The sequence below is a fragment of the Tachyglossus aculeatus genome, chromosome 2 (assembly GCF_015852505.1).
Source record: "Tachyglossus aculeatus isolate mTacAcu1 chromosome 2, mTacAcu1.pri, whole genome shotgun sequence".
NCBI lineage: Eukaryota > Metazoa > Chordata > Mammalia > Monotremata > Tachyglossidae > Tachyglossus > Tachyglossus aculeatus.
The window spans coordinates 19199231-19219356 of NC_052067.1; the positions used below are offsets into that span (position 1 = coordinate 19199231).

The window sequence follows — 20126 nt, forward strand, 5'->3', positions numbered from 1 at the left end:
CCTCCAGAAGACAATTACTCTCCCCTACCTTCAACATCTCATTGAAGGCACATCTCCTCTAAGAAGCCTTCCCAGACCAAGCCACACTTTTCCTCATCTCCCACACCCTTCTGCGGCAACCTGACTTGCTCTCTTTGCTCTCCCCTCGACCCCCAGCCCCATAACACTTATGTACATAACTTGTACTTCCCAAGCGCTTAGTACAGTGCTCTGCACACAGTAAGCACTCAATGAACATGGTTGAATGAATGAATGAATATCTGTAATTTTATTTATTTGTATCGATGTCTGTCTCCCGCCCTCAAGACTGTGAGATCATTGTGGGCAGGGATTGTCACTCTTTACTGTTGTATTGTACTTTCTCAAGTGCTTAGTACAGTGCTCTGCACACAGTAAGCACTTAAAAATATGATTGAATGAATGAGTGCAGCATTTGACACACAGTAAGTGCGTAACATACTACTATTACTATTTCATTATTTTTAAAATGGAAGGGCATTTCTATTTGTCCACCCTGAAGAAACGCACACAAAAAATGTTTGAATTTTGTTGGAATCTCTAAGCCCACAAGGCTGATTCTCCAGGATCTGGGCCTGTGTATTCTAGCCAACTGAGTTTTCTAGCCCTACTGTTGGTCTAGTTGATAGAGCAGTGCTCTGAGAATCAGGAAACCAGGGATCTATCTCCATCCTGTAGCTGGCTAACATTGTAAAGACTGCATATACACTTTGCAGCACCCCTGTCCACCCCGGGGGGAACAGGGTGACTGGTAGGGACAAGAGTGTGCTAGTGGCAATAAGCAAGCCACTAGCACTATAATCAGTTCCTCCGCTCAAACTCTCTCCTCCGTAACCGTGCTGATTTCCTACTGCATCCTAGCCCACACCAGGCCAACCATGGTTCCATCCATCTTGCCTCCATTCTCCCTCTGACCTGAAACACCCTCCTCCTTCATATACGACAGACCACCACTCTTCCCACCTTCAAAGCCTTATTTAAAATAACATCTCCTCTAAGGGGCCTGCCCCAATTCACTCCTCTTTTCTCCTACTCCCTCTCTTTTTGGCATTGCCTTTCCACTTAGATTTATACCCTTTAAGCACTTGATATTCACCTCACCCTCAGTTGCAAGCATTTCTGTAAATAGAATAATTGTCTGATTTGTTAAGCACTTTATGCCGAGTTCTGGGGTAGAAACATGACTGTTAGGTCCCTCGTGGGGCTCACAGTCTAAGTAGGAGCGAGAACACGTATTGAATCCCCATTTTGCTGATGAGGGAACTGAGGCATAGAGAAAGTAAGTGATTAACCCAAAGTCACACAGCAGACAAGTGGTGGAGCCTGGATAAGAATGCATAAATATATTTATATTAATCCTCTAGACTCTAAGCTCCTTTTGGGCAGGGAATTCATTCATTCATTCAATCGTATTTATTGAGCGCTTACTGTGTGCAGAGCACAATACTAAGCGCTCGGGAGAGTACAATATAATGGAGTCGGATAGATTCGATCCCTTCCCACAAACAGCTTACAGTCTAGAATACTGTACTCTATTTTAGTACAGTGCCCCGCATCCAGTAAGCTCTTAATAAATACCACTGATACTGTAGGTCCTACCTGTTTCTCAGAACGAAGGCTCATCCATGGTACCTAATGGGAGACCCCATCACCATTGCCAATCTGTTTTCTCAAGGGAAATTTTATTCTGTGTATCTTTGGTGGCTGCCTGGGTAAAAAAGAGGAACCCTAAGTAGAATTCCTGCCTGAAAGATGACACATTTCACCCTGAGAAGCAATGTGGGCTAATGGAGAGAGTGTGGGCCTAGGAATCAGAAGGACCTGAGTCTTAATCCCTGCTCTGCCACTTATCTGCTGTATGAACTTGGGCAAGTCACCTCACTTCTCCGTGCTTCAGTTATTTCATCTGTAAAATGGGGATTAAGACTGTGACCCCCATCTGGGACGTGGACTGTGTCCAAACTTGTATCTTTGTATCTTTGTACAGAAACACTCTGGGCATGTCACCCCACTCCCCAAAAATCTCCAGTGGTTGCCTGTCACCCTACAAATTAAGCAAAAACTCCTCACTCTCGGATTCAAGGCTCTCCATCACCTCGTCACCCCCGCACCAACCTCACCTCACCTCCCTCCTCTCCTTCTACAGCCAAGCCCACACCCTCCGCTCCTTTGTGGCTAACCTCCTCACTGTGCCTCGTTCTCGTCTGTCCCACTGTCGACCCATGGCCCACATCCTTCCCCTGGCTTGGAATGCCCTCCCTCCGCACATCTGCCAAACTAACTCTCTTCCTCCCTTCAAAGCCCTATTGAGAGCTCACCTCCTCCAGGAGGCCTTCCCAGACTGACCCCCCTTTTTCCTCTCCTCCTCCCTTCCCCATCGCCCCCCTGGCCCTACCTCCTTCCCCTCCCCACAGCACTTGTTTATATTTGTACATATTTATTATTCTATTTATTTTACTTGTACATATTTACTACGCTATTTTATTAATGATGTGCATATAGCTATAATTCTATTCTGATGCTTTTGACACCTATGTACATGTTTCGTTGTCTGTCTCTCTCTTCTAGACTGTAAGCCCGTTGTTGGGTAGGGACCTTCTGTATATGTTGCTGACTTCTACTTACCAAGTGCTTAGTACAGTGCTCTGCACACAGAAAGCTCTCAATAAATGCGATTGAATGAATGAATAAATACAACTGAGTGAATGAATGAATCTACCCCAGGACTTAGTACAGTGCCTGGAACATAGTAAGTGCTTAACAAATACCATTAAAAAATAATAATAATTAGCCCTATCAAACCCTGTGCTTAATACAATGCCTGGCACATAGTAAGCTTTTAACAAATACCATAAAAAGTTAAACAAAACAAATATGAAACCTTCTTTCTCAATGTCCCTCTCCAGGAGGGTGAACACCAGTCTTGATACTGAGTGGACATTGTCAGAATCTGCTCTAATCTTCTCCAGAGCTGGGTACCCAAGAACCAAGTCTACCCACATTGTTAAGGCCACTCACCAGTCTATATTAAAAGCTGGTATTTTTTTATTAAAAAGCTCTCTGTTCTGAAATGTCCATGAAAATGTGTTTTAATTACCCACTATAGCAAAGAGTTCACATTGATTATTTCTAATGGAGGTAACATTAACTTGTGGGTACCCCGGTGCATGAGTCAATCTGTCAGGAGATATTAAATAATTACAGGGTTGGGCTCGGAAGAAAAGGGGCCATGACAGAAATATAGCTGGATGAGCCCCTTTGTTGTGCTACCTGCACTAATCAGATGGGCCAATTCCCATGATACCAGGCCACTGGGCAGAGTTTCTGGGGCATGGAGATTTTAGTGGTAGGTGTTCTGGGGATTGATGATAGAACCCAAACTACCACTGTGAGAGGGAGGGGAAAGGGTTTGTGAAGGGGCAGACTGAAGCATCCAGCTGCTGCTGTCTTCACTCCTTCAGAAAAATGTGGTTTAGCTCTGGGTTGCTGGGTGATACGTAAAGGTTACTGTAGGTCCAATCCAAACTTACGGTTTCCAAGATCAAATACATTGGACTATGCAGAACCTTATGGTTCTCATCTCCTTGCCCCCTCTGACTCCAAATAACTAATTTATAAAATGCTTGTTTGGTGTCGGGATGTGATTAGAAATCTTTCCAAACTGCCCAACCCTGATTACTGAATTTTAAAGCAGCTGGCCACCATGCTTGAAGACCCCGTGGAAATTAGGCTGAATTTGGTGACTTATTTTAGATTGGTTATCGGCAGCATCAGTGGGGAAATCTTTTTTTTTTTAAGGTGCTTATTAAGTGTTTACTGTGTGACAGGCACTGTACTAAGCGCTGAGACAGATAGAAGCTAATAGGTTGGACACAGTCCACGTCCCACGTGGGGCTCACATTATTAATCCCCCTTTTACTGATGAGGGAACCGAAGCATAGAGAAGTTAAGTGACTTGCCCAACGTCATGCAGCAGGCAAGTGGCTGGAGCTGGGATTAGAACCCATGTCCTTCTGACTCCCAAGCCTGTGCTCTATCTACGAGACCACACTGCTTCCTAATTTCCCAATCATGGGAAATTCAAGCAGTTTGACTCCCAGTAAAGAATTATTTGGTGGCTTTAGTCAGAAAAGTGTTGTGTGGTTTGAAGAAGTGGTATGACAGAGCAGCAGAGTGCCGGTGTAGGAGCCAGAGGACCTGGATTCAAATTCGAGCTTGGATGCTAAACCACTCTGATGTTGGACAAGTCACTAAACTCTGTACCTCGGCTTCCTCTTCTGCAAATGGGGATAATGATAACTTCCTTTTCAACATAACTGGCATGGTTGTTGTGAGGGCACGAATGAGTTCATTTAAGAGCACTTTGGGAATAAAAGTTATATTGAAAACAGAGGTCCCTCTAGACTTAGATCTGGTGGGCAGGGAACTTATCTACCAACTCTGTTGTATTGTACTCTCCCAAGATCTTATTACAGTGCTCTGCACACAGTAAGCACTCAATAAGTACTATTGATTGAATGATAGTAATAGTGATATTTTTTCAGCCCTACCTTTGTGTGGTGGACTGTCCTAAGGCAGTGCAGGCTTGTTGTGGGCAAGGAACGTGTCTGTTCATTGTTATATTGCACTCTCCCAAGCTCTTAGTACAGTGATCTGCACTCTGTAAGCACTTAGGAAATGCAGAATACTAAAATGACCCATTCCCTGCCCACAGGAGTTTCCACTCTAAATGATCTAACTTCCAAGTTTTTCAGACTTAACCACTTCAATGAATGGCGTTTCAGTTTGATTAATTTATCAATCATGGTACTTAGCTATTTTTCTACAGGAAGTATTTTGCTAAGTGCTAGGGTAGATTCAAGATAATCTGATTGAACCCAATCTTGGTCCCACATGAGGCTCACAATCAAAGGGTTTGGGAGAGGCAGTTTCTTTATTTCATTATTATGTAGAACAATAATAATAATATTTCCCTCTCTCATTGGGAAATAATTTTCTCAAGGCTCTCAGGGAAGTAGCATAGCCTAGTGGAAGGAGCTTGGACCTGGGAATTAGAGGACCAGGGCTCTAATCCTAGCTCTGCCACTATTTGTCTGCTCTGTGACCTTGGACAAGTTGATTAACTTCTCTGAGCCTCATTTTTCTCATCTGTAAAATGGGGATTAACTCCAACTCCCCCCTACTCATACTGTAAGCCCCATAGGAGACAAGGACTCTATCCAACCTGATTAGCTTGTGCAATGCTTGGCTCAAAGTAAGCACTTAACAAGTACCATAAAAAGGATCCTCCCTCCACTTGCATTCAGAATTCTCTGGTGCAGCTGGATTTCTTCCTAAAACTCAGTCAGGTAGTAGGGCAGTGTAAGCCATGGAAGACTCTCAGTGGGCATTTTTCCTGGATCCAACCTTAACCCATCATCAGCTCACTTTCTTTGGGGACAACACAGTACCTGAGCTCAGGAGCAGGGAAAGATGGGGGAAGGTTAGAGAAGACATTTTTCTCCACCTGGGTGGATGAATGCATGGAAAAAGGCTTCATCCTGTCTTATGTGAGAACAGGAACTGTTATGGGAGGTATTTTTTAGTGAAAGGGATTGTAAATTCATTATAGGCAGAGAATGTGACTGCTAATTCTCTTGTATTATATTCTCCCAAGTGCTTAGTGCAGTGCTCTGCACATAGTAAGTGCTCACTAAAGACCATTGATTGATTGATTGAGTTTCAGTCATGTTAAAGGATTCTGAGGAAGAATATAGATTGGGGGGATAACGGAGAGAGCTGTGATAAACTGTGACTTGTGACGATAGTTCAGTCTGCTGCCCTGAAGTATCTCAGATTGAAAAGTAGACTTTTTCTGGGTCTAAGAGCTATATTTAGGTGGGCGCAGGATCAGGGTGAGATTGCTGAAATTGTTCTGGGGAGAGGGCAGACTCCTCACTAGAGAAGCAGCGGGGCTCAGTGGAAAGAGCACAGGCTTGGGAGTCAGGTGTCATGTATTCAAATCCTGGCTCTGCCAATTGTCAGCCGTGTGACTTTGGGCAAGTCACTTAACTTCTCTGTGCCTCAGTTACCTTGTCTGTAAAATGGGGATTGAGACTGTGAGACGCACGTGGGACAACCTGATCACCTCGTATCCTCCCCAGTGCTTAGAATAGTGCTTTGCAATTAGAAAGCGCTTAACAAATGCCATCATTATTATTGTTACCTCTGCTTTTCTCATTCTGCATGTGTGTGTGTGTGTGTGTGAGAGAGAGAGAGACAGAGAGAGACAGAGAGAGACAGAGAGAGAGAGACAGACAGAGAAATAAGAGAGATTGGACCTTGTTTGTAGAATGAACCTTGGAGGCCCTGTTTTGAGATGTGCCAGAATTGTCACCATGTTTTGGAAGGAGGGTAGTGGAAGGAGAATATCTTTACAGCTGGCTGGGTCTCTCCAGGGGATTCAGCACCTGAAGCAATTGGCTCTGTTTTCTGACCTACCCTTGTGCCAAAGAAAAATCAGTAAAAAGAAAGTAAATAACTGAAGTATTTGAAAAAGAATAGGTTTTTTTTCTTTTGAAAAAACAAACAAAGCAGAAGAGTTGGGATTTTGATACTCCTTGAGGGAATATCACCTTCGTGTTTTTTCTTCATCTTAAACTGTGAAAAAAGAGAGAGGGATTTTCAATACAAAAGCTCTCTGTGGTACAGCCAGACCTCTTCCAGAGCTGATCGGCATCAATTTCAAGGGCCATTTATCTTAAATAAAGATTTACTCCCAACACGATTTCTTACTGTCCGATGCTCAGAGGGGGTGAGAGGGAGGGAGGGAGGGAATGTCAAAGGGGATGGGAGGGGAAGAGGGAATCGCATTGTTGAGGTGCCTTAGCAGAAGGGAGGAAACTTTCATAATAAAATATAAATTTCTCACGTGGAGAGTGATGCTTGAGGAGGGAACTCACATCCCTAAATCTCTTAATATGATGAAGGAGCATCTGCTGTCACTACTCAGGAGATGCCAGGGCTGAGTTAGCGGTGGGGACAAAACAAACTTGACAACAGGCTGAAAAGAAACAATGCGTGCAGTGTTGCATTTTGAAATTACATGGTTTTGCATTTCTTTGGCTTTTCCCTGGAGTCTTCCCTGTGAGGTCGAGCTGCTGTGTGCTGTCTCTCATTCAGAGTGAAAGCAGGATTCCTGTCAAAAACCCAGCTTTGAAAGAGCTTCCAGCTAGATCCTCTGCTCCTCCCACTTTGTTTTTCCTGACGACTGTATCGACTGTTTCTTTTTTGGTTTTTGTTTGTATGTTTGTTTTGTTGTTGTTTTTTCCCAGTCCGCGAACTGCTTATAGGCATGCAGTGTCACATTTGAGGCTGATTTGGCTGGATGACATGACCGCTAGTGGTTTTCAAAATATTACACCAATAGAAATATGAACCAAATGTTATCCATTCTCTACAACTTCCCTGTATTCCGGGTAAAGTCACTCCTCTTCGCTTTTTTCTATGTCTTTCGAGAAGCCTTTCGATCCAGTTGTGACAAGCCTGATGAACCAGGGTAGCCACCCACCACTCTGTGGAATGTCCCAAGTAGCAAAGGCAGGGTCGGAACCTGATTATTGTGGGCAGGGATTGTGTCTACCAACTCTATTGAACTGTCAATTGATCATTGGATCATCGGTATTTCTTAAGCTCTTACTGTATGGAGAGCACTGTACTAAATGCTTGGAGAGTATAATAGAGCAGAGTCGGTAGACATATTCCTTGCCCACTGGATGTGGGGAGAGTGGTGGTCTGTCATATTTGGAGGGGGAAGGGAGGGAGGGAGGACGTAGGCAAGGGGCAGGCAGTGAGATAGACGAGTTCCAGGTGTGGTTAGTAAGTTGGCATTAGAGGGGCAAAGTGTGTGAACTGGCTTGTAATAGGAAATCAGCACGGGAGGTTGGAGGGGGTTGACCTCCTCCTTTAAAGCTGATGGTAGGGAATTTCTGTTTGAGGAGTTGGAAGTGCAACCACTGGAGTTTCTTCAGGGGTGAGGAAACATGGACTGAACATTTTTTAGAAAAATAACCTGGGCAGCAGAAGCAGTAAGGACTGGAGTAGGGAGAGACAGGAGGCTGGGATGTCAGCAAGGAGGCTGATGCAGTAGTCAAGGTGGATTTTGATAAATGCTTGGCTCAAGAGCAGCTTGGATGCTGAGGAAAGTGTAGATTTTAGTCACGTTTTGAAGGTTGTACCTACAAGATTTTGTGACAGATTGAATATGTGTGTTGAATGAGAGAGATATCAAGGATTGTCTTCTCCCAAGTGCTTAAAGTGGTGCTCTGCAGACAGCATTCAATAAATACTGTGGATTGATTGCTGGATTGATACTTCTATGCTCATGGTAAGTCTGGGTTTCTCCATTGAAGGTCCTCTCCCTGTTTCTTTCCTTCCAAGGCAAAATGGAGTTCCTCCACAAATACACAAATGCCCTTTCACTCTTCAGCTCCTCTGCTTCTGCTGCTCTGAGGGAAACAGAACAAGTTTCTAAGGAAGAGTTGGGTGCCAACTTCTGACATAGTGGCTATTTTTTCATTATGAGTGTGGGGATAAAAAATGGGTAGAATTTGGAGGGGGAACACTTTCCTAATGAAATATCAAAATACTGCTGTACTTTCCAGAATAAATAAGTGGCCTTAAAATGTAGACGAACAAATGGCATGTTCATTGAAAGGAAGATAAAGTATTTGTTCTTGAGGAATCTCTAGAGTTAACCAATCACAGAAAACAAGAACCTAATCAGACCTCAGAGCAATGCCAAGCCAAATCCCAGGCCCCAGTCAAATTCCAATAGGTAAATTGACTACCCTAGTTGTAAATTTCTTTTATTTTTGTCTCCCTGGAATGTAAGTTTCTTGTGGCAGGGAATGTGTCACTGCATTATTCTGTACTCCCCAAGCACCTTGTACAGTGCACTGTACCTAATGGGTGCTAACTACTACTTCTGGAACCATATTTATTAATCCTAATGTAACAGTGTGACCTAGTAGAAAGAGCAAGGGCCTGGCACTCAGAGGGCCTGGGTTATAATCCCAGCTCTGTCACTCACTGGATTACTGCATCAGCCTCCTCTCTGATCTCCCATCCTCCTGTCTCTCCCCACTTCAGTCTATACTTCAAGCTGCTGCCTGGATCATCTCTGTGCAGAAACGCTCTGGGCATGTTACTTCCCTCCTCAAAAATCTCCAGTGGCTGCCAGTCAACCTAGGCATCAAGCAAAAACTCCTCACTCTCGGCTTCAAGGCTCTCCATCATCTCACCCCCTCCTACCTCACCTCCCTTCTCTCCTTCTACAGCCCAGCCTGCACCCTCTGCTCCTCTGTCGCTAACCTCCTCACTGTACATCGTTCTCGCCTGTCCCGCTGTCGACCCCCCGGCCCACGTCCTCCCCCTGGCCTGGAATGCCCTTCCTCCACACATCCACCAAGCTAGCTCTCTTCCTCCCTTCAAAGCCCTACTGAGAGCTCACCTCCTCCAGGAGGCCTTCCAAGACTGAGCCCCCTTTTCTCCTCTCCTCCTCCCCATCGCCCCCGCCCTACCTCCTTCCCCTACCCACTGCACCTGTATATATATTTGTACAGATTTATTACTCTATTTATTTTACTTGTACATATTTACTATTCTATTTATTTTGTTAATGATGTGCATCTAGCTTTATTTCTATTTATTCTGATGACTTGACACCTGTCCATATGTTTTGTTTTGTTGTCTGTCTCCCCCTTCTAGACTGTGAGCCCATTGTTGGGTAGGGACCATCTCTATATGTTGCCAACTTGTACTTCCCAAGCACTTAGTACAGTGCTGTGCACACAGTAAGCACTCAATAAATACGATTGAATGAATGAATGAATGAGCTTACTTGCTGTGTGACCTTGAGTAAGTCATATCTACAAAATAGGATTTAATGCCTGTTCTCCTTCCTACTCAGACTATGAGTCCCATGTGGGACTTGATTATCTTGTATGTACCCTAGCACTTAGTACCATACTTGGCACATAGTAAGTGCTTCAGAAATGTCACAATTATTATTATTATTAATAATAATAATAACAACAGTAATAATGGTATTTGTGAAGCACTTTGAGAAGCAGCGTGGCTTAGTGGAAAGAGCGCAGGCTTGGGAGTCAAAGGTCATGGGTTCTAATCCTGCCTCTGCCAATTGTCAGCTTTGTGACCCTGGGCAAGTCACTTAACTTCTCTGAGCCTCAGTTACCTCATCTGTATAATGGGGATTAAGACTGTGAGCCCCATGTGGGGCAACCTGATAACCTTGTATATCTATCCCAGCACTTAGAACAGTGCTTGGCACATAGTAAGCACTTAATAAATATTATTATTATTATTATTATCATTATTTGCCAAGCACTGTTCTAAGCAATGGGGAAGGTGCAAGATAATCAGGTCAGACACAGCCTCTGTTCCACATGGGGCTGGCTCACAAATCTAAGTATTCAGTAATTAACCTAACCAGAGTAATATTTTTCCTACCTCCCTTAGACTGTAAGCTCGCCCTCTAGTCTGTAAGCTACCTGTGGGTGGGGGACATGTCTACCAACTCTATTGTATTTTATTCTCCCTTGTGCTTAGTACAGAGCCCTTCATGCAGTCAGCACTGAATACATTCAATTGATTGATGGATTAACAACTCAGTCCTGACTTTGGAAGGTCAGAATATAAAGAACTCGTTCAAAATTCCATGCGATGAGTTTACACGATGTCAAAATTGGGCCTGTCACTGCCCTGAACGAAGTCCTATTCTCCTTAAGATAATAAAGGATGTTGTTATTTTGGAGAGTCACTTGCCATTGCTAACACAATTTAATTTCATTCCATTTTTCAGTCTGTTTTTATCTAGGGAAAAATTAACAGTAGAGAATTACAGTGTACAACAAATGCTATTTGTCAGATGGCTTCTATTGAGACTGATACTAGATTTTGGTTCTTTCTGAAGAACTCAGACAATTCGAAGACATGGGATAATGATAATAGCCCAAGCAAGGGTTTAAAAGAAGTGTTTAATGAATTAGTGGATATTTGAGGATTTCATATAATGCATCAATGAAAAAAATAACAACCCTAGCATGTTCCTGGACAACCTCAAACATGATCCCAGTGGTCTACCCTAGTGCATGCTATTACACATTGCCATCCTGCCTCTTCGATTGGGGCATTACGTGAAATATTGAAACAGACAATTCACCAAGCTTGCAATTGCTCAAACTGAAGAAGGTGGGCAGTTAGGAAATGTCCGGCATACCCTTAGAAAAAGGGGATCCATATCTACTCAAATCCTTGACATTAGAACCATAATTTTTTCTTAAAGGTTTGTTATCTAGGGAAGCTAAGATTCCTTTCCTCCCTTCTTTTTATTAATGGCATTTGTTAAGCACTTTCATTCATTCATTCAATCATATTTATTGAGAGCTTACTGTGTGCAGAGCACTGTACTTAGTGCTTGGGAAGTACAAATTGGCAAGATATAGAGATGGTCCCTACCCAACAGTGGGTTCACAGTCTAGAAGGGGGAGACAGACAACAAAACAAAACAAGTAGATCCCATTTTACAGATGAAGTAACTGAGGCACAGAGAAGTTATGTGACTTGCCGAAGGTTACACAGTAAATAAGTGGTGGAGCCAGGAGTAGAACCTTCTAATCAGAAGGATTAGAGTCCTTCTGACTCCCAGGCCTGTGCTCTGTGCACTAGGTCATGCTGCTTCTCTTCATATCCCTTCTGTATGTGGGACCTACCACCAGATGGGAAAGGAGTTCTTATATGGGGGATACCTAGAGAGAGAGGAAACTGGGAACTGGGCCCTTGTATCCAAAATCTTTTCTGACTTCAGAAGAGAAATCACCACTTTGAGTGGGATAATCCAGAAACAACCTGTGTCTACATAAAAACTAAATCTTATTCCACAGACAAGGGCTAAGGTCCTCTATTTTATTTTCAGTCAATCAATCAGTGCTCTGCACACAGTAAGCACTCAATAAATATGATTGATGATGTATTGAGCACTTACCCTGTGCTTACTCTGTGCAAAACACTGTACTAAACCCTTGGACAGTATACAGTACAATAGAGTAGGTAGGCACGATCCCAGAACATAAGGAGTTTACAGACCATAGGGGAGTATTTAAAATATGGGATGACAAATGGACAAGGCACTGAGTCTCGTCAGGAACTAAGTAGACTTTTCCAGCATCTGGTGGGAAGATTGAGTCTAGTGGATTATCTAGAGCTTCATCCTTGGGAGTAGTTGGTGGGGGGGAGATCCTTCTTTTCCCATATGTGTTGGGGGAGGGGGAGAAGTTACAAACCGAATATGCTTCTCAGAGCATCTAGATGCCTTGGAGAAGTCAGTGAATCCTGGCTCTCACCATAGCATTTGGGTCTATATTGTCCCCTTCCCCCCATCTCCTGGGGTTGAAGATGGGGGAGCTGAGTCTCTGTTCTAGGGTCCAGGTAGGCCCATGATCCTCTGGGGGCACTCACATGAGGCAACTTGAACCTGAGGGAGAGGGAGAGGTTGGGAATTAACCCAAGCTCCATGGGTACTACAGGTCAGTGATGACTCAACCTGAGCGCCTGCCAAAGAGCTTGGGCCTCTGTAGGGGTAGATCAGACAACAGGATCATTTGCTCCTCAAACCCAGTGTGTTCCATTTACTTGTTTTTCATACTCTTGTTTTGACAAATTGTATCTGTATTCCCCCCCCACCCCGCTCCCACCATATGTACATGATTTCTCTTTGCATCGTCTCCCTACTAAGCTTCTTGAGTGCAGCTTCTTTTCATTTTATTGTACTTTTCTAGTATTGTGCTCAATAAACACTCTCCAACATACAAAAGAATGACTACAGTTGGGCCGAACCAGAACTTCTTTAGGATTAAGGAAATTAAAGTCTAGATTCCCTCTGGACTGTAAGCTTGTTGTGATCAGGGAATGTCTTTGCTAATTGTGTTGTAATGTGCTCTTCCAAGTGCTTAGTACTGTGCTCTGCACATAGTAAGCGCTCAGTAAATAGCATTGATTGATGGACTGATTAGAGAGAGCAGTCCAATGGCATTTGGTTCCTAGTGTCTTGAGCTTTTCTAGCCAGCCGGGAGAGTGGCTAGAGGCTCCCGAAGATACATTCTGTATCCCTTCTTCTCGCTCACCCCAGCATAACAGTTTAGTTAGGAAACAGTCTGCCCTCCACAGCCCTGCCCAGAATCAGATCCTGATGGTAGGACATACTCACATGCCAGTGGGCCCCTCCTGGGTGACAGGCACCTTGCAGTCACCTGGATGTTCAGGGCCTTTTTCCCTCTCCAAGAGTTGAATTTCGTTGGATGACAAAGTTGGCAGAATATCAGTGGGGTTTACACCTGCTCCTGGGGGATGCCATGAAGGCATTGAAGATTACCCTGGGATTTAGGATTTGTAGCTAGATTCCTGATCCCCCCCAGCTCTCTTCTTGGATGGACCACATAGTTGGAAGAAGCAGCATGTGCTGCATATTGGTTCTAGAATGGAACCTTAAATGTGTTGAGTGAAGAGTAGCGTCACCCCCATTCACCTAATGGGTTCAAACGACAATTTTCTCTCTCCCACCAATCATCTAAAACTGCTTTAGTTGCTTTTATCAGTTGTTGGTGTGCAGACATGCTTCCAATTTTTTAAAAATTATTTTTAAATAGCATTTGTAAAATACTTACTATGTGCCAGACACTGTACTAAGTACAGGGGTAGGTGCCAGATAATCACTGGCACTGTGAAACCATGAACCCCATGTAGGACAGGACTGCAGCCAACTTAATTATTTTGCATCCATCTCAGTGATTGGCATATAAAAAGCACTTAATACTTTTTAATTATTATTATTTTGAGGGGAGTATCATTATTACATTATTTATTATAATTTACTTATTTGTATTATTATCTGTATCCCCCTCTATAGACTGTTAGCTCATTGTGGGCAGGGATGTATCTGTTAATTCCATTGTATTGTACTCTCCCAAGCACTTAGTACAGTGTTTGCACTAGTAAGTGCTCAATGAATACCATTGATTGATTGATTGATTGATTAGGATACAACAATAAGAGTGCCATAAAGGACGCTGCTTGCATGTCAAGATTTAAAGTGTCATCGCTGTAAAATCAGCTCTGTAGCTCCCTGGAAGGATATAGCCCCTTGACAGCCATCCTTCCTCTGTGCTTTTGTTTCAGTTGTTACTTGAAAACTGTCATCAGAGCTGGAAGCGTAGTCGGTAAGCAGCTTTCTCCTTTTTATGTTATGTTTTAAGTGCTTACTATGTGCTAGGCACTGCCCTAAGCACTGGGGTAGATATGAGCCAATCAAGTTGGACACAGACCCTTACAGATGAGATAACTGTAAGCAGCGTGGTTCAGTGGAAAGAGCACAGGCTTTGGAGTCAGAAGTCATGGGTTCAAATCCCAGCTCTGCCAATTGTCAGCTGTGTGACTGGGCAAGTCACTTAACTTCTCTGAGACTCAGTTACCTCATCTGTAAAATGGGGATTAAGACTGTGAGCCTCACATGGGACAACCTGATCACCTTGTATCCCCCCAAAGCTTAGAACAGTGCTTTGCACATGGTAAGCGCTTAACAAATGCCATTATTATTATTATTATTATTATAACTGAGGCACACATAGAAATAAAATTATTCGCCCAAGATCACACAGCAGGCATGTGAGGGAGGCAGGATTAGAACCCAGGTCCTTCTGACCCCTAGGCCCATGCTCTATCCATTAGGCTATGCTATCTCAATCACTTCAAGCCTCTGAAAGGGCTGCGCAGCGGATGTTTTCTCGGTGCCCTTCCTAAGTGTCTGGGAAGAGAATGCCATTTAATCGTCTCAAATGAAATCATAAATAGAATTTAGATTATTCTTAGAAGGTCTGTTGGCTCCGCTTTCCTAAACAATAACCAGAATTTACTCAGTCATTCAGAGGAAAGACTTTCCTCCACCCTCACCAACTAATAAGGGAGGCTGAGAAGATTGATTTTTACGAATCCATAAATATTTACATAAGTGCAAGTTACAAATCTGTGGCTTTGAGATTATTGGATTTCACTGCTTTTACACTTGCAGCATATAAATTTTCAGCAGGCGTTTGCTGATGGTGAATATACAGTCTTTGGAGAATTGTCTCCTAGTTTGTTTCCTTCTCTCTTGGAAAGAGACCTTTTTATGTGTTATTTTTAATGCCCTTGCTTATAGTTATGGATCGGTCCCTGCCAGCAATTGGAGGACAGACACAGGCTGGGAGTTGCTTCATTTTGATGAACTGCCTGCTTAATGGAGGCACTATTCCTCAAGCCATAAAGGCTGCTTTTAAAAATTCATTTGGTAATGGAGCAGTCCTCCTGGAGAAGAAGCCCTTTTGGTCATGTAGGTCTGAGGCACTGGTAGAGATCGCAGACGGATCGAAAACAACCTTTAACTCTCATGCTCCTTTAGGACTATAACAGGAAAGCTGATTTCACTTCAGAAATGTCTCTGCCTGCCTCTCAGAACTGGGTGTTGGGTGGAGATGGGTGGGTGAATTTTCCAGATCTGTGTCTCTCATTTTGCACGTGGTTAGTGTGTAACCAATAGCGGGGTTGCCAACTCAAATGGAGTGAAACATGTTTTGTTCTTGGCTACCCCTCAGAAAATCATGCTGTGGAACACCCTCACAGCTCAGTAAGGCTGTTGAATGACTGACTACTGATTAGACTTTTATAAAACTTTGGGCTCAGATTTTTCTCTGAAGGCTAGGTTCTTGGATTGGCTCTCTTTGAATTGTTCTGAAAATCTGCATCACCTTGACAGGGAATTGGGTAAGCAGACAGATTCAGTGAGAGGTTATTTCAAACCCAAAGAAGGTTTTCAAGGGTGATGCTCCCAAAGCTTGTACTGGTTTGCTTTTTAAAGCAAAAGTCCCTCTAGACTGTAAGCTCATTGTGGGCAGGAACTGTGTCTAACTCTGTTATAGTGAACTCTCCTAAGCACTTAGTACTGTGCTCTGCACACAGTAAGTGCTCAATAAATGCGACTGATTGAAGACCTTTGGAGAACTGTAGTGTTTGAATGAAATTTGTTAAATTTATTGGAATGAAAAACTGGAGTCATTTCATTGCAATTCCTAATATGACCCAGCACAATTCCCGAAATACCTCATTTTAGTGACTAGTCAGCGAGAACCTCCGATGGATTTTAGTTATGGTTAAAGCCAGATGTTTTGACAGTAAAATGGAATTAAGATTTTGAGTTAGCAGTAAAGCAAATATGGGAAGAAGCTATCCCACCCCATCAATACACAGGACTACCCCTTGGGGACAAGTGAGGGGGAATGTGCAGAAGGCGGGCTCTTGGCTTAATGAAGGCCCTTGGAGCAGAGATAAATGACAACAGACTCCTAATGTGAGGTTGCCATTGGACTGGGCTGGCTCCCTTACTCGTCTCAGGGGAAAAAAGATCCAGAAATGTTGCATTTTTTCACATTCTCCTGCTTTTACAAGGGACTGGAGAGGCAGATTTTGTGACCATGGCTTTGAAGACTATGCTTCACTTCCTTATAAGAATGAAGTCCAGAAACAAATGACACGTGGGAAGGAGAGACAGGAGATACACTGAGACTCTTTAATTTATAAAAATTCACAACCTAAACTATGCCGTCTTATATTTATACAGCCCACAAAGATATATGGTCACATAATTCAGTTGTATTTTTGCACTGTAGTCTGATTTTTACCAAGTCACCTTCACTTTATATGTCTGAAAGGAAAGAGTAAATACTTCCTCTGCATTGTGTAGAAGAGATTTGGGGTTGGCATGACCCATGTAAATATAAGGCTATCAAGTTCTCATTGGGCTAAGATAGCTCTCATCTTTCACTGGGCTACATATCTGATGGTTTAAGGAATTATCATGTTTGTTTTGAAGCCAGATCCTTTTGGCCATAAAATGAAGTAAGATGTGATTGTTATTTTATTTCTAGCATTTAAATAAATTTGGAGCTGGATTTTGGCTTCTGCATTTAGGGGATTTACTCTGAAGATCACAAACACTTTGTATGGTTCCCACATTCCCTCTGTGTTTGCAGTTTGGTTTTCACTTGGTGTCAGAAAGTTCAGACCACATTCAGGCAGGTCAATCCACTTGTAGATAGTATTAAACAGCTGGTACTCCTGAGTCTATTGAGGTGTCATCTTCCCAGGGTGTATCTTCTCCTAGACTCTGTAATTCCTGGCTGTGTTCCAGGATCAGCACAGAGTTCATACAATGCTATACTTTTCTCCCATTGTGGAATAGCATGAAATAGAGATGCCATTTTTCTGAACACCATAACTGCAAGAGGGGTTTTCTCTCCTTTTCACTTAACCTTTGAATTGAGGATCACTTATATTAGGGGGTGGGGTGAGCATAGTTCACTAAATGGATTTCCTGGGATTGCAGGGTGTAGACAGTACTAGGCAAACCCTTTCCTTGGCTTAGTCTACTTTTCCAAGTCTTCAGGAATGAGAAAGAGCAGTGGATTTGGGGGACCCTATTAAATAAAGCTTGCTATATGTGGCCAGTGTTTTTGAAGAATGCATTTCATTACCCTTTAAACATGAGGACAGGAGACAGATTGGATAGAAGAAAGAATAAGGAAAAGACTTTCTAGCCCCAGAAACAGTAAGACTTGTTTTAGGTGCTTTAGTGGTTAGTGAGAATCAGTTGAGTGTTATGAAAATCAAGAACTTCTGGGTGGTATTTGTGATTCTTCAGAGAAAAGGAGAGAGCATGCAAGTGGCTATTTGAGTATTCACACCTTTCCTGCTGCTACTTGCACTCATTTGGGCATTGCTTATGGAATGAGTGAAGCTCTCCAAGAGCTGAATTCTTTCTCCACAATCTACCTAGATGCAATAATGATAAATATGAGCACAACACTGCAAATATGAATGTTGGCTGGGGGCAATTAGCCCTGTTAATTGAGACTGTGTTAGATGACTGAAGATTCAGCCCATATCTGAATGGAAAAAAAAATTAAGGCTCCTTCACTCATTATCCTCACAAAGATGCCAGGTTCAGATGCAGATTGGTGAAATGAATTCCTCCTTCTTCCTATCAATCAATCAATTGTATTTATTGAGCGCTTACTGTGTGCAGAGCACTGTACTAAACACTTGGGAAGTACAAGTTGGCAACATATAGAGACAGTCCCTAACCAACAGTGGGTTCACAGTCTAAAAGGGGGAGATAGAGAACAAAACCAAACATACTAACAAAATAAAATAGAATAGATATGTACAAGTAAAATAAACAGAGTAATAAATATGTACAAACATATATACATATATACAGGTGCTGTGGGGAAGGGAAGGAGGTAAGATGGGGGGGATGGAGAGGGGGACGAGGGGGAGAGGAAGGAAGGGGCTCAGTCTGGGAAGGCCTCCTGGAGGAGGTGAGCTCTCAGTAGGGCCTTGAAGGGAGGCCCTTCAAGCTGTATCTTATCAAGCTGTAACAATGCCACAGTTATTCCTGCTAGATATATTCCAATATAAAACCAATAATGTTTACTGCAGCATGACCTAGTGGAAAGGGCACGGGCTGGGAGTCAGAAGACCTTGGTTCTAATCTTTTCTCTGCCTTACGTCTGCTGTGTAACCTTGGGAAGTTGCTTAACTTCTTTGTACCTCAGTTACCTCATCTGTAAAAAGGGAATGAAGACTGAGAGTCCCATGTGGGACAAGGACTGTGTCCAACCTCATTAACTCCTTCTCACCTCCTCCAGGAGGCCTTCTCAGACTGAGCCCCCCCTTTCCTCTGCTCCTCCTCCCCTTCCCATTGCCCCTACTCTCTCCCTCTGCTCTAACCCTCTCCCCACCCTATAGCACTTGGGTATATTTGAATGTCTTTTTTATTCCATTTATTTTATTAATGATGTGTGCTTATCCATAATTCTGTTTATTTATACTGACGCTATTGATGCCTGCCTACTTGTTTTGTTTTGTTGTCTGTCTCCCCCTTCTAGAATGTGAGTACATTTTAAGTGTTTACTATGTGCCAAGCACTGTTCTAAGCACTGAGGTAGATACAAGTTAATCAGTCCATGTCCCTGTCCCACATGGGGCTCACAGTCTTCATCCCTATTTTACAGTTGAGGTAACTAAAACACAGAGAAGTTAAGCAACGTGCCCAAGGTCACACAGCAGACAAGTGGTGGATCTGGGATTAGAACCCAGGCCAGTGCTCTAAGTAGCAGAGGACTGTTCTTTTAGCACCTCTTTTAAACCTTGTCAAAGGAAAGACAGAAACAGAAACATTTCTCATTATCAGTCAATCAACAGTATTTATTGAGTGCTACTGTGTGCAGAGCACTATAGTGAACACTCGAGAGAGTAGGAGAGTACAATACGGTAGTTGATAGACACAATCCCTGCCCACAAGGATTTTAAAGACTAGAAGGTGAGACAAACATTAAAATAAATTGCCTTGATCCAAAGATAGTTATGAAATATTTAAATTGTAATGTTAATCTTTGTGCTATTGACATTTGGTGGAAAAATTCCTATCGAAGAGGATGAATCATATTGCAGAGTCCTACTTGAAGTACAGATTTCAAAACCCTGTATTACTTACATGAGAGTCACTCTACTGCTTGGATCATTTTTTAAAAAAAGAGTTCAGTACACTTCTCTGTGCTCCTCGTAAACCCATAGATGTGTCCATCTGTCTTTGCATCAAACAGAAACTCCTTACCATAAGCTTTAAGGCACTTTATCAACTCTCCCCCTCCTACCCAACCGCACTAATCTCCCACTACCACCTAGCCGGCACGCTTGACTCCTCTAATTGTCATCCTACTCAGTGTACCTCAATCTTGTCTCCCTTGCTACCGATCCCTTGCCCATGTCCTGCCTCCAGCCTCAAACTCCTTCCCTCTTCCTAGCCGACAGACCATTATTCTTCCCACCTTCAAATCCCTACTAAAATCCTGTCTCCTCCAAGAGGCCTTCCCTGACTAAACCCTCATTTTCCCACCCCATTTGCTCTCCCTTCTGCATCGTCTTTATACTTGGGGCCCTTACCCCTTAAACCACTTTGA

At 43.1% G+C, this 20126-nt stretch overlaps 1 protein-coding gene across 1 annotated transcript in view; it reads left to right on the forward strand.

The window, feature by feature from the left end:
- Nucleotides 1–14269: 14269 nt before the first annotated feature.
- Nucleotides 14270–20126, forward strand: part of CREB5 (cAMP responsive element binding protein 5) — a 404059-nt gene continuing 398202 nt past the window's right edge. Inside the window, exon 1 of the mRNA XM_038765997.1 lies at nt 14270–14291. The gene's annotated coding sequence lies outside the window, so the exon portion shown is untranslated. The remainder of the gene's footprint in view (nt 14292–20126) is intronic.